Here is a 15,835-nt window from a genome sequence, read left to right on the forward strand (position 1 = left end):
ACCCTCAGACTTCAAGAAGAATATAACAATTCCAATCCCAAAGAAAGCAGGTGCTGATAGATGTGAAAACTACCGAACAATCAGTTTAATAAGCCATATCTGCAAAATACTAACACGAATTCTTTACAGACGAATGAAAAAACTAGTAGAAGCCGACCTCGCGGCAGATCAGTTTGGATTCCGTAGAAATACTGGAACACGTGAGGCAATACTGGCCTTACGACTTAGCTTAGAAGAAAGATTAAGGAAAGGCAAACCTACGTTTCTAGCATTTGTAGACTTAGAGAAAGGTTTTGACAATGTTGACTGGAATACTCTCTTTCAAATTCTGAAAGGTGGCAGGGGTAAAATACAGGGAGCGAAAGGGTATTTACAATTTGTACAGAAACCAGATGGCAGTTATTAGAGCCGAGGGACATGAAAGGGAGTCAGTGGTTGGGAAGGGAGTGAGACAGGGTTCTAGTCTCTCCCCAATGTTATTCAATCTGTATATTGAGCAAGCAGTAAAGGAAACAAAAGAAAAATTCGGAGCAGGTATTAAAATCCATGGAGAAGAAATAAAAACTTTGAGGTTTGCCGATGACATTGTAATTCTGTCAGAGACAGCAAAGGACTTGGAAGAGTAGTTGAACGGAATGGACAGTGTCTTGAAAGGAGGATATAAGATGAACATCAACAAAAGCAAAACGAGGATAATGGAATGTAGTCGAATTAAATCGGGTGATCCTGAGGGAATTAGATTAGGAAATGAGACACTTAAAGTAGTAAAGGAGTTTTGCTATTTGGGGAGCAAAATAACTGATGAAAGTCGAAGTAGAGGGGATATAAAATGTAGACTGGCAATGGCAAGAAGCGTTTCTGAACAAGAGAAATTTGTTAACATCGAGAATAGATTTAAGTGTCAGAAAGTCTTTTCTGAAAGTATTTGTATGGAGTGTAGCCATGTATGGAAGTCAAACATGGACGATAACTAGTTTGGACAAGAAGAGAATAGAAACTTTCGAAATGTGGTGCTACAGAAGAATGCTGAAGATTAGATGGGTAGATCACATAACTAATGAGGAAGTATTGAATAGGATTGGGGAGAAGTTTGTGGCACACCTTGACCAGAAGAAGCTATCGGTTGGTAGGACATGTTCTGAGGCATCAAGGGATCACCAGTTTAGTATTGGAGGGCAGCGTGGAGGGTAAAAATCGTAGAGGGAGACCAAGAAATGAATATACTAAGCAGATTCAGAAGGATGTAGGATGCAGTAGATACCGGGAGATGAAGAAGCTTGCACAGGATAGAGTAGCATGGAGAGCTGCATCAAACCAGTCTCAGGACTGAAGACAACAACAACAACAGGCTTAACATCAAAAGAGGCACCAATGTTAGCGCTGAATAGGGGATCATGAAGGAATTTTATAATGGGGACTATGCTCCAAACTCAACGCTGAAAGGCATAGCCTGTCTTAAATGACGATGATGATGATGAAATGATGATGATGAACAAATATTTTATTTTCAAAACAGAAAAAATTAACATTACATTTACGTTGCCAGTCATACATATTCTAGACATTAATACTGTCACCCACTACTTACCCGTCATTATCTTGTACTGAAATTTGGGCTCCTATAGGAGTGGTGTATATTACCTTAATATTTTTCGATAAACTGTGTAAGGAAATTAGGAGTTAATACACAGCAGTAATATCTTTAAAGGCAAATCATCCTACATTGTATTCGAAATTGATATAAAAGTGGTAATCTTGTATTTGTATTTGGAGCCTTATATTCTTACATCAACGGCAAGCGTCTTATTGCTATCTTTGTCGTGAACAGGAGCATCGGAACATGTTACTAACGAAAATGGTTTCGTGTTGGACTGTGTATGAAACGAATGGATTCATTCAAAAGCGGTCGGCTGATTTCCCTTCCCACCCTTCTTCTAGCCGAGTTTACGCTCCGTCTCTAATGACCGTGTCGTTGACGGGACGTTAACCCCCTAATCTTCCTGCCTTCCTTCCTTCTGTGGGAAACAGCTTACGTCGGCCGCCATGTCCACGGACAGCAGTGAATTGTTCTAGGCACGCTGTCTGAGAGGTAGACACGGTATTTGATCTCAGCTTATTTTCGTAACAAGTCGGAAGTGCTCAAATGCATCATTTTCTCTCTTCATGAAAAACCATTTTTATGTTTCCTGAATTCTTTATACTGAAATACCTATGTAGACCATAATATTCAACGCTGAAAATGTCTTGTACTTTTGTTTTATGAAAATCGCAGGTTCAATGCAAACCCCAACAATTCCTCCAGCCCGTTAGAGTCAAACACAGACACTTCCATCAGCCCATAACGTCTCCAGATTTGGACATTAAAGACTGTGTGATTTTTGTAACCTATTACTAAAATGTCTGAATTGTACAGTAGTTACTTTTCATCGGAGACACAGTCTGAACAACATAGCTACCGTTACTGACAACTGCTATTACAGATAATAATATATTTTCTGTTGTATAAAAGAAGAGGTCGTAATAGCCGCTACGTCTTCTGTCTGTCTTACTTTTGTTTTCACTGTTCTTGGAGAAAGAGTCATTTACGTTGAGGATGTGTGGGTTATAATTGTTAATATATGTATGAAATGTTAGCCTCGTTATTTTTGAAAGTATCCTTCCTTTCCATCATGTCAATGTTTTGAACATTTAAATAATTTCTAGCAATTGATAGCTGTCGCGCGGCCAGATAACAGAACATCGCTGGTGTGCAACAATTAGTCGCCATTATCCGGCAATTTCAAATATTACAAAACATTTCATATCTTCCCTACAGCAGCAGCCACAAAGTACTTTAACGCATTTCATTTAATAATAGCTTGCGTAGCAAAGGATTTACTTTATTAAAGTGTCAGTATTTACAATATTTTAGATACAAGTTAGATACAGCAGCTTTGGCCTTGATTACGAACGAAAGAATGTTAAAATATATAAATTGTTTAGAAGCCTTGTATGATAAAACTGAACCCACCAACAAAAACTAAATGCAAAGCCAGTCTTTTATTCTCTTTACATATTCTTATTTCGCTGGCTTGTCTACGGACGTCTGGCCTTTATTATATGCAAGTTTACGTAATTTACAGCCGCGCGTGGCAGCCGCATGGTCTTGGGCGCCTTGCCACGGTTCGCGCGGCTCTCCCCTTCGGAGGTTCGAGTCCTCTCTCAGCCATGGGTGTGTGTGTGTTGTCTTTAGCTTAAGTCAGTTTCAGTTAGATTAAGTAGTGTGTAAGCCTAGGTACCGATGACCTCAGCAGTTGGGTGCCATAGGAACTTACCACAAATTTCCAAATACCACGTAATTTATAGGCAGAATTGGTGTCGGAATATCAATTAACGGACCCGATAGCAAGAATAAAATTACGTCAGCCAATAAGCTCCAGCCAATTAGACCACGTGACACATATCTGTGCCAGTTCTTTCTCAGGCATTCCGTTTTGGTCTCCACAATCTGCTGCTTACGTTAGTGTTTGTTGTTGCGTGGAAGAGGTTCCGTGGTTACTGCAGCACGTTCTTCTGCTCCAGTATTGGAAAGAAAGAAGTAGAGGTTAAACTTCCACAAAAAGAGCTGACTTCAAGTTAAGAAATTTAAGATGATGTGTCGTAAGATCCTAACGACTAATTTTCCTCCAGTGAAACCGATCTCAGACGGCTGTGGAGAAATAAAACACCTCTATGTAATGTACTGTATGTGCTTTAAATTATCCAACTCACCTGCACTTTAGAATTAATTTTATATGCCACAGTTATTTATCACACCGTGTTTCGTCAAAACTGGAAAAGTCGTAGAAAAGGAAACACTGATAATCAGTTGAAGTGAGTACATAGAAATTTGACAAAAATTTATACATGTTGAATGGAATAATTTGTTGAGGTTAGCGAATGCATAAAAATTTATTAAATATTTTCTCTGCTTCAGTTACTTTTTACCACTATTTATTGGCACGACAAGTTTCGGCAGCTTGCTGCCATCATCAGGGGCGTGACAGTTACATTACCTTTTAATTACAGATTCCTTTGGAAATTGATGATGTCTATTTGTTGGTGCACGCAGAATATAGAATTCAACTTCTTCAAAGGAATCGGCAATTAAAAATTAACGTTCATTTTATTGTACAGCACGTGATAGTGGCAGCATGCTGCCAAAAAGCGTCGTGCCAATAAATATTGGTAAAATGTTTGTAGCGCATAACATTTAATATACATAGAAATTTATGCAGCATTTTGGACAGCACAGAACTGGAAGGGTTTCACAGTTTACAGCTGGAGAAGTCAGGCTACGCACCTGAAACCTCCAGCACAGTGGTAGAACTATGAAGATATTGCTTGTATTTAGGAATGAAAATAAAGTATTTTCTATCTAGCCTATGTTCCGCTGTCAAGTATATATCTGAAGAAGACAAAGATATCTGGCATTAAAACATTTCTTACAAAATTATTACAGTGCCGAGTGGAAATAACATAATGTCGTCGAGTGTTATTGTTTGATAGTTGCAGTACAGGGAGAAAGATGAAGAGCCTCTCTGCGAATCGAAGGAGAACCTGCGTATTTCAAAACTGGTTTATTCAGGAAAAATGCACATTCTTTTGAGAGAAGTTGTGACTTACGTTCCACGAATGTCCAAAAATTGTCAGAAATGTGTTTTGGTGATTTAATGAAAATTATACTACATGTACAGTTTATTTAATTGCAATAATTTAAAACACCCTTCACGTCTGTATTTTGGTTCAGACATTCAAATACAGTAAATCCATTTAACCAGCTTCTCAAGTCTAATCACTGAAATACTGCCATGAGTATCAATTTCGACACAAAACCCAGATTTACAAAATATAAATTCTTTTATTTTGAAAATTTTGGGTTTGTCTTGCGCGCCTGATACAAAATTAAGCAGCTTTTCATGTGACAAAAGAGTGGATAGCAAGAAGTGTAATATTTCCAAATAAAATGTTTCTCGTATTACCTGAAAAATCAGTGCAAGTGTAAAATGTCGTGCTTTGAATTTGAACGCTTCATTTGCACTACTTGCATCAGACTGTTTCCGCATTAGACAAACCGGTAGTATCAAAGACCTTAGTTGTCACAGTCTTGTTACCTGCTTTCCGCAGAAGGGTTAAAATAACCGTGATGGATTTGTCACTCAGGTGACATTCAGTGACTAGTGTACGTTCGAAGCTACTGAGCTCTCCTGGCCGCCGCAGCCAGCTGTTACTGCTTCACTGCTGCCTCTCGTGTCTTCTGGTGGTCAGTTTCGCATTACCTGGGACTCTCCGGATACTTTTGATCTGACAATGTATGTAGAACAAAGTTTACAGGCTGCCGACAACCACGACTCCCCTCCCTCAGATTAACATGTGGCTGTGGCGACAGAAAGGACGTCCGACTACATGTTTAGAATAAAATAAATTTTCCAAAACATGAAAACAGTGGATCACGTGTCTGGGGATAAACGCTATGAAAGGGAGATCAATTAGTCTTGTTTTATTTTTATTTCGCTCATAGTGTAGCTTGCTTGCAACATATTGTCCACTCTGCTCAACTGATTTTGTAAGTCCATTGCCGTCTATGGCAGATTTACCGTGTCATCGGCAAACTTTAAAGATTTTATTTTTTCTCCATGATACTTAATTCCTTTTCTACTTGCTACACCGCCAGTCAAACTTAAATGTAATGTTTGTCATAGTGTCCTCCGTATTTACGTTTGAGGAAGTTTCTATCACTTCATTCAGTTTTCGCAATAATTCGTAGGGAGGAAATTTCCGCGACTCGTCGTATTTTTTTGCAGTTCCGTGTAGGCCGACTCGTGGCTGAGTAAGGAATAAAAAGGCAGAAACATGCCTACTGAAGCAGTTTAGAAAGCCTTCTCCAATAGTTGCCTAGTGCTGTGCGCTTGTATAAAAATGAGATCGAATAAGATGATATCGTTGGCTGGGCCTCTGTAGATATCAAAAATTAAAAGAGTGGACTATTCCACCTGCTTAAAAAGTCGTGAGTTTGCACGGCGGAAACTTTAGCGGTTGAAAGTGAACTACTTTTGTATCGATCCAAGAGGGCCATACCGTAATAAATAATGGACTCGCTCTCTATGTTGCAAATAGGTAAGGGCAAATAGAACTGCAATTTGTCATCTCAAATAGCTGCTAATGCATACAACCTATGATAAAAACCGGTACAAATATGCGATTTGTATTGACTAAGAACCATTCGGGACTCTGAGGAGTTAAAACACTGGCCAAATGTCAAGACCGTTGATAAGAATGGAATATAATGGATTCCAGTTGGGATCAAATTGCTGTAGTCATAAAAATAGTCAGAAGCGAATGGGATAAGGAGTGGGAGAAATGTACAAATGAGTGCACTCACTTATACCGTGGCCGCAGTGATACGGTATGCTGAAAAGTGGGATGTGAAACTGCAATGTAATAACCCTAGATTCTCATACAGCAGTTTAACGTTTCTGTCTATTAATGAATGTTTAATATCATTTAAAGTAATTTAATGACTTGCAGTATTATGGTTCACCATCTCATTTCCTAAGGAACGTTATGATTCTGTAGAAACTGAAACTTTTTGCGTACATGTTTCCATAGCTTTTAAATCCTGGGAGACAGAAATTTGTTCATGTAATGAAATTTTTGTATAAAAAGTGTAGAACAGTGTAATGCAAGTTCCTGGAAAACATTATAAAACAATTTAGTCAGATATTCAAAATGTAAACGTTTAGCACATTAACAACTTCCAGCCATATTGTAAAGTCAGTTCTTCGTGAACAATAATAAAGTTTTGCATTGGAAACTCCGCAGTTAAAGACAACTATAATAATTTACACAACGTGTTTCCGAATTGGTGTTAAAGACTTCTACGGAGTGTAGAGGGCATACATATATACTGAGGTGACGAAAGTCATGTGGCAGCGATATGCACATATACAGATGGTGGTAGTATCGTGTACACAAGGTATCAATTGCAGTGCATTGACAGGGCTGTCATTCGTACACAGGTGATTCATGTGAAAAGGTTTATGGCGTGATTATGGCCGCACGACGGGAATTAACAGACTTCGAACGCGGAGTGGTACTTGGAGCTGAAGTGGTGGGACATTCCACTTCTGAAATAGAAAATTCAGTATTCCGAGATCCACAGTGTCGGGATTTTGCCAAGGAATCGAAATTTCAGGCATCCTCATGACAAACAACGCAGTGGCCGACGACCTTCACTTAACGACTGGGAGCAGCAGCGTTTGTGTGAATTGTCAGTGCTAACAGACAAGCAGTAGTGTGTAAAATAACCGCAGATGTCAATGTGGGGTGTACGAGGAACGTTTCCATTAGGACGGAGCCGCGGAATTTGGCGTCAGAGGGTTATGGCAACAGGCTAACAACGCGGGTGCCTTAGCTAACAGCATGATATCGACTGCAGCGCCTCTCCTGGGCTCGTGACCATATCGGTTGAACCCTAGACGCTGGTCAGATGAGTTCCGATTTCAGCTGGTAAGAGCCAAGTTGTCAATAAGGCACTGTGCAAGCTGGTGGTGGCTCCAAAATCGTGTGGACTCTATTTACATGAAATGGCTGGCTCCTCTGGTCCAACTAAACGGATCCTTCGCTGGCAATGCTTATGTTTGGCTACTTGGAGACAATCTGCAGACATACATGGACTTCATGTTCCCAAACAACGATGGAATTTTTATGTATGATAGTGCTCCATGTCAGCAGGCCACAGTTGTTCAGATTTAGCTTCAAGACAGTTAAAGCAAATGATTTGGCCACTCAGAACGCACGACGTGGACCCCATCAAAAATTTATGGGACATAATTGAGAGGTCAGTTCGTGCACAAAATTCTGCGCCGGCAAAACTTTCGCAATTATGGACGCCTATAGAGGCAGCATGGCTCGGTATTTGTGCAGGGAACTTCCAACGGCTTATTGAGTCCATGACACTTCGAACTCCTGCACTACACTAGGCAAACGAATCTCCGACATGATATTATCCGGTATCTCACGACTTGGGTCACATCAGTGAAAAGGTTTAATAAGAAATCCTTTTCTGAAAGTGTGTCGTCTGGATGTAAAATAAGTTTGAATATCATATCACATTCAAATCTACAAATTCACATTTTGCACACAGAAGAGTCAAAGAGTTCAGAGTTGCTCGCTCTACGGAAGCTCTGGATATGAGCAATTTTTCGAGTGTTCGTAATCGGATTCTCTTCTACATGACGAAGGATGTCCTCTGGGGAAGTGAGAGTATCTCTCAGCCGTTGTTAACACCGGACTAAATGATACCTGATGTCAAAATTAGAATGCGGGCAGAATAACGTGGTTAGTATATGCGTAATTGGCAGGGCACGAGTGGGGAGAACGATAGTGGTGATGGTTGTGGGCACACATTGTGGGGGAAATGCTGAGTGCTGAAGGAGAGGTGCCGTTCTAAATTGCAGTCTAGGCTCACATTTTTTTGTAAATAGCATGTGGATCCCCTCCATCCTTACACTAGCGTGGTGACTGGTGACCATTCAGAAAGATTTACTGTTAGCTCTACTTTAGTTAGTATCTAAAAAGGATTCCACTGAAAATGTAACAAAAGCAGCAATTTATTTTCGCATAGCTTTCAGAGAAGTGTCATGAGAGGAGCATTTTGAGTGAAACCTACATTTGTCTTGCTTCCATGTTACAATTTGGTTCTTTTGCCAAAACACAGCGGAGTTTACATAATGTCACCTCACTAAAAGGTCTGCAGACGCAATTCCGAGAGAATTCTGCAGCAAGGTCAATATCTTATGAAAAAGCACATCCGCAGTACAAAAATAAACTTATAATGTCTTCACTTATTTTGTTTCAAAACCCACTACATTTCTCGTTTCACCAGCTATCAATGGCCCTGAGTAATAACATTCTTTTATCGAAAAAGTCTGTATTTAGTGGAATAACACGGCAGAAATGAAGTTTTGCATATACCCATATTGGAAAATATCCTTTCTTTGCATGTTATCATTTGCCAAAATCTCAGTTGGATATCTCAAACCGTTTATGCGATATCACAGTTGTTGCCAATATTTCATTCTGGCTTTATTGCTGGCGCACTCTACTGAAAATGAGTGTGGTACACAAATTAAATTTTCTCGAGATTGGTGACAGAGACCTCCACCTAAGCCTAAAGAAAAATTCAGTGTGTTAGCTAAATTTCCTTAGCAGCGAATGATTATGTAATATGCACCAAACGCAAAATCATAGTGGCACCTATTTTTCATTGCACACTTTTTTCAAATTTCACGCAGTGTCTTACATAAATGAAAATAGCACGAGAACTATGATCATTAACGGCATCATGGGCATGTCATCAAGGAGCTTGCATGTAAAGTTGCAATTAACGCAAAAATGAATTTTTTTGCCGAATAGTTTCTGTAAAATCGTTAGAAAAAGACCGCAGGGCGAGTCTGTCATCAGAGTGTGTCGCTAACCAGCCAATAGCGAGCAAACATATCGGACTTCCCTTGTGAAGAAACGAATGAACTCACCCAGCACTATAGACGGGAAATGGCCACTTTGCATCAGACACCACATTCTGGGCAAACACTATGTCAGGGACTGAAACGGCGTCTCTTTTCAGTTTGTGTGTGTACCACGAAGTGGGAGATTTGAAAGTGATCCAAACTTCAAACTTATTTTATAACCAAATGGTATATTCCCGGATGTGGATCTATTATTTAAAATTTAATCCACTAAGTCTCGTTCTACAGCCTTTAGGAGCTTGTAATAGGAATACTGAAATTCCCTGTATAACCGAAATTTGCGTGTTTTAGAAACTATTATGAAACTTAAACATTTTACAAAAGTTAGTGCGCGAAAGTTCAGTATTTGACAAACATATGCATTGTAAATTTGTTATTTGTTTACATAGAATATGTTTTCTTACTTAATACTTCATAAGTGTTCCTTTCTCACTGTAAACCAAGAGAAATTAAAATTGTGACAACATGAAGTAATTCTTCTTAGTCTACAAGGTTATCTGTTTCAGTGCCTGCTCAGAAACTATGATCCAGGAACAGCAAAGTGAAAATAATAGTTTTCCGTTCCCAACAGAATGCTTTATATCCATGGTTCCCTTGGCTCTCACCATTGGGGTGCTTGATAATGTTGAGTTCCCATGTTAGGTGAGCTTGTCACTTTCACTTCACAGCTTGGGCATAAGGAAGTGTATAAGGACATGGGGGTAGGACGATATGAGTAGGGGAGTGTGGGGAGGAGGAAGTGGATAGGGAGAGAGGGAGATGAGGAGATGGCAAGAGAGATGTGTGAAGGAGGAAATGGATGGAGAGAGAGGGGCAGGAGTCTATGAATAAGGGAATATGGGAAGGAGGAGATGGATAGGGAGAGAGGGAGATGTGGAGATGGCAAGAGAGATGGTGAAGGAGGAAATGGATGGAGAGAGAGGGGCAGGATACTATGAATAAGGGAATATGGGAAGGAGGAGATGGATAGAGAGAGAGGGAGATGAGGAGATGGCAAGAGAGATGGTGAAGGAGGAAATGGATGGAGAGAGAGGGGCAGGAGACTATGAATAAGGGAAGATGTGATGGAGGAGATGGATAGTCAGAGGGAGCATGAGAAGATGAAAAGAGGGATTGGATCAGGCGAAAATGGAGAGTGAGAGAGTGGCAGGAGGAAAATTATGGAACATGTTTTATGCTCAAGAATTATGACGTTTTTGGAAAATGAACATCTCCTCTATAAAAATCAACATGGATTCAGCAAACAGGGATATTGCGAAACTCAGCTCGCTGTGTTCCTTCATGAGGTCCACAGTGCAGTGGACAACAGCGCTCGGATTGATGCCGTGTTTCTTGACTTCTGTAAAGCATTTGACACCGTCCCGCAAAGCCTTTTAATGAAAAAAAATAAGAGCTTAGGGAGTATCGGAGCAGGACCTGCAATTGGATTCAACACTTTCTTGCAGACAGAACTCAATATGTCGCTCTTAACGGAACAAATTCGACAGATGTAAAGGTAATATCCGGACTACCACAGGGAAGTGTGATAGAGCCGTTACTGTTTACAGTATATATAAATGATCTGGTAGAAAACGTCGGATGCTCTTTAAGGCTATTCGCAGATGATTCAGTTGTGTATACCAGAGTAGCAACGCCAGAAAATAGTGAGAATCTGCAGAACGACCTGCAGAGAGTTGATAATTGATGATCTGGCAGTTGACCCTGAACGTAAATAAATGTAACATATGCATATATATGAAAAGAAATCCACTACTGCACAGCTATACTATTCATGAAAAAAAGCTGGGGACAGCGTCTGCCGTAAAATATCTAGGCATAAATATCCAGAGCGACCTTAAGTGGAATGACCACATCAAACAGATAGTGGGAAAAGCAGACACCAGACTCAGATTTTTCGGAAGAATCTTAAGGAAATTTAAGTGATCTACGAAATTAGTGGCTTATAAGACGCTTATTCGCCCAATTCTTGAGTATTGTTCATCGATCTGAGATGCCTATCAGGTAGGACTGATAGAGGAGATAGAGAATATCGAACCAAGAGCGGCGCGTTTCGTGACGGGGTCGTTTAGCTGGCGAGAGAGCGTTACGGAGGTGGCAGACGTTACATGAAAGCCGTTGTGCATCACGGAGATAATTACTATTGAAATTTCAGGACAGAACTTTTCAAGAGGAGTCGGACAACATATTACTTCCCCCACATATATCTCGCATATGAACCACTAGGAGAAAATTCAAGCAGTTAGAGCCAAGACAGAGGCTTACCGACAATGATTCTTCCCACGCACTATTCGCGAATGGAACAAGGTTGGGGGGATCAGATAGTGGAACCGAAAATACCCTCCGCCACACACCATTAAGTGGTTTAAGGATTATGATGTAGATGAGATGGACAGAGAGAGTAGGGGAGGAGAAGGTGAAACATAATCGGAGGAGGAGATGGACAGATGGAGGTGAGAAGATGAGGTGGGCAGAGAGATGAGAGGAAGAAGATGTGGACACAGAGACGGACGAGGGGAGATGTGTGCAGTATATGTGTCGAATACGTGTGGAAGCGAAACCGCATGGAAAAGGCTAATTTAAAAATAATTCATAACAATTGTTAAAGTGTACGCACAAGGGTCACTAAAATGCTAAATTGATAGAGATATTCTAAGTGCTTCAGTCTGGAACCGAGCTGCTGCTATCGTCGCAGGTTCAAATCCTGCCTCGGGCATGTGTGTGATGTCGTTAGGTTAGTTAGGTTCAAGTAGTTCTAAGTCTAGGGGACTGATGACTTCAGATGTTGACTTCCATAGTGCTTAGAGCCATTTGAACTATTTGATATAGATTGCTGTTGCTGACTGGCCAGGTTGGCGAAGCATTGCAAAATGTTAGAGTTGAACACGCAGAGGTGGAAAGGTGTGTTTTTAATGTTGTGTGTGCACGAAAATATGACTAAAAGAAGAATTACTGAATGTGGCCGAAATTTATACAGGAAAACCACCACTTCCAAGTATAATATTTCAATATGGAATTACTGTGATCAAGAACCGTCCAGAACATCGATTCTTTAAGTACTAAATACGTTTCGTTACCAGTTCTTGCATAAATTGGAATAAATTAAGTGTTTTAGAGTAAAGTGCAGGTACATCTAAATTCTGTACCAATCTTCGTTAACATTAGAACAAACGTGTTACATAACGTAACTACACTGGCAAAGGGAACAAGAATCGGTACTGCCAAATTGAAATTCTATCACGACTGCAACCTGGAATACGTCATTTCATCACCATACCGCCACTGTGGATCGATCCAAGACGAATACCACGAGTCTTTGGCTGCCCTCGACGCAGAAAGGAATTTACTGGCATTTGTTGACACTCTTGACAACAATGTATATAGAGATTTGCAAATTGTTATTGAAATTCTTGCCATAAAGTAAAATATAAACGATCATTTTGTGTTTGTGACTGTTTATTTTACTCATTCAGAAACTATACAGGGTGTTACAAAAAGGTACGGCCAAACTTTCGGGAAACATTCCTCACACGCAAAGAAAGAAAATATGTTATGTGGACATGTGTCCGGAAACGCTTACTTTCCATGTTTGAACTCAAGTTTATTTCTTCTCTTCAAATCACATTAATAATGGAATGGAAACACACAGCAACAGAACGTACCAGCGTGACTTCAAACACTTTGTTACAGGAAATGTTCAAAATGTCCTCCGTTAGTGAGGATACATGCATCCACCCTCCGTCGCATGGAATCCCTGATGCGCTGATGCAGCCCTGGAGAATGCCGTATTGTATCACAGCCGTCCACAATACGAGCACGAAGAGTCTCTACATTTGGTACCGGGGTTGCGTAGACAAGAGCTTTCAAATGCCCCCATAAATGAAAGTCAAGAGGGTTGAGGTCAGGAGAGGGTGGAGGCCGTGGAATTGGTCCGCCTCTACCAATCCATCGGTCACCGAATCTGTTGTTGAGAAGCGTACGAACACTTCGACTGAAATGTGCAGGAGCTCCATCGTGCATGAACCACATGTTGTGTCGTACTTGTAAGGGCACATGTTCTAGCAGCACACGTAGAGTATCCCGTATGAAATCATGATAAAGTGCTCCATTGAGCGTAGGTGAAAGAACACTGGGTCCAGTCAAGACATCACCAACAATGCCTGCCCAAACGTTCACAGAAAATCTGTGTTGATGACGTGATTGCACAATTGCGTGCGGATTCTCGTCAGCCCACACATGTCGATTGTGAAAATTTACAATTTGATCACGTTGGAATGAAGCCTCATCCGTAAAGAGCACATTTGCACTGAAATGAGGATTGACACTTGTTGGATGAACCATTCGCAAAAGTGTACCCGTGGAGCCCAATCAGCTGCTGATAGTGCCTGCACACGCTGCACATGGTACGGAAACAACTGGTTCTCCCGTTCCCGTAGCACTCTCCATACTGTGACGTGGTCAACGTTACCTTGTACAGCAGCAACTTCTCTGACGCTGACATTAGGGTTATCGTCAACTGCACGAAAAATTGCCTCGTCCATTGCAGGTGTCCTCGTCGTTCTAGGTCTTCCCCAGTCGCGAGTCATAGGCTGGAATGTTCCGTGCTCCCTAAGACGCCGATCAATTGCTTCGAACGTCTTCCTGTCGGGACACCTTCGTTCTGGAAGTCTGTCTCGATACAAACGTACCGCGCCATGGCTTTTGCCCCGTGCTAATCCATACATGAAATGGGCATCTGCCAACTCCGCATTTGCAAATATTGCACTCACTGCAAAACCACGTTCGTGATGAACACTAACCTGTTGATGCTACGTACTGATGTGCTTGATGCTAGTACGGTAGAGAAATGAGTCGCATGTCAACACAAGCACCGAAGTCAACATTACATTCCTTCTATTGGGCCAACTGGCGGTGAATCGAGGAAGTACAGCACATACTGACGAAACTAAAATGAGCTCAAACATGGAAATTAAGCGTTTCCGGACACATGCCCACATAACATCTTTTCTTTATTTGTGTGTGAGAAATGTTTCCTGAAAGTTTGGCCGTACCTTTTTGTAACACCCCGTATAGCGAACAATTTCACTAGGCCACCTATCACAAAAATGCGGTACACAAACTGGTTTCGGGAATGGTACCCGCTTAGTACTCCGTAAAGTAGGGAGGATTGGAACGCTGAAAGTGGGCCGGCACACTGTCCGCCGAGCCTCCCTCCCCCGGCGTCGTCACGTGACCAGAGCGGCGGCAGTGAGTAGCGGCGGGTTGACGCAGGTCGGCGCAGTCGCGGCGCTGACAGCGGACGCGGCCCAGCGCGCAACCGGCACACGCAGGTGAGTGTCCTGAAGACGCACCGCGCGCCCAGCCCGAAACGCCACTTCCACGACGTTACGGTGTTAGTGTTAGGTGGACAAGAGCTCCATCGTCAGTACAGGGTATCACGTCCTACTGCGACAGTTACGACACGATTTCGTAAAGTCAGGTGCACATTTCTTAAAATTTACTGACACCAATTGAAAAGGGCCAATCGAAAGCTGCTGTTGTGAAGCGAATACATCGAAGGACTTACTTCCATGTTCATCTGATTTTAGTCATGAAATGACCAAATAAAATAATTAAAGTAGTCTTAGAGCGAGAAGTTAGGAGGTAGAAGACGATAATTATAAATTGATGCGAAAATCTTGAGACGTTTTGTCATATTTCGTACAAAGGATATTGTAACTAATAGCTGCAAGTTGTATCTGTTTATTCGTTTTCAGACACTACGACATCTGTAACGTGAAGATTGAATTTATTGAAGCTCAGTTGTCATATAACAAATTCAATTCTGAAACAGACGAGAAGCACGTATTAGTATAGATTATCATTATGCTAATTTCAAAGCGGTTTATGAAATAAAATGTGATACATGTCAATGGTATATCCATAACGTATACCTTAGCAGGAGAAAGAGCTTACGAATGCTATCTGTCTCCCTCTCTCTCTCTCTCACACACACACACACACATGCAATCTATTGCATGATGCAAACAAATATTATACTAACACCCTTAGCCGGCCGGAGTGGCCGAGCGGTTCTAGGCGCTACAGTCTGGAACCGCGCGACCACTACGGTCGCAGGTTCGAATCCTGCCCCGGGCATGGATGTGTGTGATGTCCTTAGGTTAGTTTGGTTTAAGTAGTTCTAAATTCTAGCGGACTGATGACCTCAGAAGTTAAAAAGTCCCATAGTGCTCAGAGCCATTTGAACTAACACCTTCGTATCGATAACATTGTGACGTATGACGATGGCA

The 15,835-nt window shown here is 41.3% G+C and overlaps 1 protein-coding gene across 1 annotated transcript in view; it reads left to right on the top strand.

The window, feature by feature from the left end:
- The first annotated feature begins 14,795 nt into the window (after positions 1–14,795).
- LOC126281236 (endochitinase-like) overlaps positions 14,796–15,835 on the top strand; it is an 87,899-nt gene continuing 86,859 nt past the window's right edge. Inside the window, exon 1 of the mRNA XM_049980008.1 lies at positions 14,796–14,875. The gene's annotated coding sequence lies outside the window, so the exon portion shown is untranslated. The remainder of the gene's footprint in view (positions 14,876–15,835) is intronic.

This window comes from Schistocerca gregaria, chromosome 7, assembly GCF_023897955.1.
Source record: "Schistocerca gregaria isolate iqSchGreg1 chromosome 7, iqSchGreg1.2, whole genome shotgun sequence".
NCBI classification, from domain to species: domain Eukaryota; kingdom Metazoa; phylum Arthropoda; class Insecta; order Orthoptera; family Acrididae; genus Schistocerca; species Schistocerca gregaria.